The sequence below is a fragment of the Petromyzon marinus genome, unplaced genomic scaffold (genome assembly GCF_048934315.1).
Source record: "Petromyzon marinus isolate PM22_M1 ecotype Great Lakes invasive population unplaced genomic scaffold, UKy_Petmar_22M1.pri1.0 PM_G_Scaffold_29, whole genome shotgun sequence".
NCBI lineage: Eukaryota > Metazoa > Chordata > Hyperoartia > Petromyzontiformes > Petromyzontidae > Petromyzon > Petromyzon marinus.
Window position 1 is genome coordinate 1265001 of NW_027422861.1, and position 2500 is coordinate 1267500.

A 2500-nucleotide genomic window follows, 5' to 3' on the forward strand; every position below is an offset into this window, starting at 1 on the left:
ATAGAATTGCACCATCATTGTCTTTGGCAGGTTGCATTTCTTCAGCTGCCGTCGAAAGTACATCCTCTGTTGAGCTCTCTTGGCGAGGGAGCTGATGTTCAGTTCCCACTTGAGGTCCCGGCAGAGAATAGTGCCCAGGAAGCGGAAGGACTCCACAATTTTGACTGCGGAGTCTAACAGGGTGATGGCGGTGAGTGGGGCTGTATTCTTCCTGAAGTCCACAACCATCTCAACTGTCCTTAGAGCATTTAGCTCTAAGTTGTTCTGGCTACACCAGGTCACCAGGTTGTCAGCTTCCCACCTATAGTCAGACTCATCCCCACCAGAGATCAGCCCAATGAGGGTGGTGTCGTCCGACAAACTTCAAGAGTTTGACGGACAGATGATTGGAGGCGCAGCTGTTGGTATACAGGGAGAAGAGCAGTGGGCAAAGGACGCAGCCCTGAGGAGTTCCCGTGCTGATGGACCTGGAGTCAGAGACTTCTGTTCCCGGCTTAACGCACTGCTTCCTGTCAGAGAGGAAGTCTGTGATCCACCTGCAGGTGGAGTAGGGCACGTTCAGCTGGAAGAGCTTGTCCTGAAGCAGGGCAGGGATGATGGTGTTGAAGGCAGAGCTGAAGTCCACAAACAGGATCCTGGCGTAGGATGCTGGGGCGTCCACATGCTGTAGGGTGAAGTGGAGGGCCATGTTAACTGCGTCGTCCACAGACCTGTTGGCTCTGTAGGCAAACTGAAGGGGGTCCAGGAGAGGGTCTGTGATGGCTTTGAGGTGTGCCAGGAGCAGGCGCTCAAAAGACTTCATTACCACAGATGTAAGGGCGACCGGTCTGTAATCATTTAGTCCTGTTGGCCTTAGCTTTTTGGGCACAGCGATGATGGTGGAGGACTTGAGACAGGCTGGTACATGGCATGTCTCCAGGGAGGTGTTAAAGATGTTGGTGAACACCGGAGACAGCTGGCCAGCGCAGTGCCTGAGGGTGGCTGGAGAGACAGAGTCCGGCCCGGCTGCTTTGCGTGGATTCTGCCTCTTGAAAAGCCCATTAACTTCTCCCTCCTGAAAGGAGAGAGTCGTTTCTGTAGTATGGGTGGGGGATGGGGCCTCTTGGGTGGGAAGGGGTGGTTCAGGACAGTCCAATTGTCTTTCAAATCTACGGTAGAACTCGTTCAGGTCGTTGGCTAGGCGGGAGTCGTTAGTGGTGTGGGGCGCTCTGGGTTTGTAGTTGGTGATGTGCCTGAGCCCTTTGGCAGACAGAAGCAGCGTCGTTAGTAGAGAACTGGTGTTTTAGTGTCTCTGAGTACAGTCGTTTAGCCTCTCTCACCGCTTTGCTAAACCTGTTCTTCGACTCCTTGAATCTGTCTCTATCCCCACTCCTAAACGCTTCCTCCTTCTCCAACCTCAACCTTTTGAGCTTTGCTGAGAACCAGGGCTTGTTGTTGTTAAAGTTCACCCTGGTACGTGTTGGGATACAGCAGTCCTCACAGAAGCTGATGTACACAGCCTCTGTGAGTTCATCCAGACTATTGGTAGCAGTCGTGAACATATCCCAGTCAGTACAGTCTAAGCACGCCCGCAAATCTTCCACAGCCTCACTGGTCCACTGTTTAGATGTCCTCACAGCAGGTTTACAGAGTTTTAGTTGCTGCCTGTATGCACGAATCAGGTGGACCAAGGGAGTTCTGTGCGAGCCGAACAGCCCCGTGACCCACAAGAGAAACATCCCCGCCAAATTCGAGCGTTTGACGGGGTCTATCCGTGAAAAAATATTCACGTTTTTGAGTGCACATGCATTTCTGCTGCAAATGCCTCTGGAAGTTTCATGCCGTTCGTATGCCAATTGTGGCAACACGAAAATGACCCGTTTTCCCATTCCGAGGGATTTCTGTGCGACCCTAACAGCCCCGTGAGCCACAAGAGACACATCCCCGCCAATTTCTAGCGTTTCACGGGGTCTATCCGTGAAAAATATAGACGTTTTTGAGTGCACATGCATTTCTGCTGCAGATGCCTCTGGAAGTTTCATGCCGTTCGTACGCAATGTGGCAACACGAAAATGACCCCTTTTCCCATTCCGAGGGATTTCTGTGCGACCCTAACTAACAGCGCCCGTGAGCCACAAGAGAGACATCCCCGCCAATTTATAGCGTTTCACGGGGTCTATCCGTGAAAAATATAGACGTTTTTGAGTGCACATGCATTCCTGCTGCAAATGCCTCTGGAAGTTTCATGCCGTTCCTATGCAATGTGGCCACACAAAAATGACCCGTTTTCCCATTCCGAGGCATTTCTGTGCGACCCTAACAGCCCCGTGAGCCACAAGAGAGACATCCCCGCCAACTTCTAGCGTTTGACGGGGTCTATGCGTGAAAAATATTAAAATTTTTGAGTGCACGTGCCTTTCTGCTGCAAATGCCTCTGGAAGTTTCATGGCGTTCCTATGCAATGTGGCAACACGAAAATGACCCCTTTTCCCATTCCGAGGGAGTTCTGTGCCACCCTAAC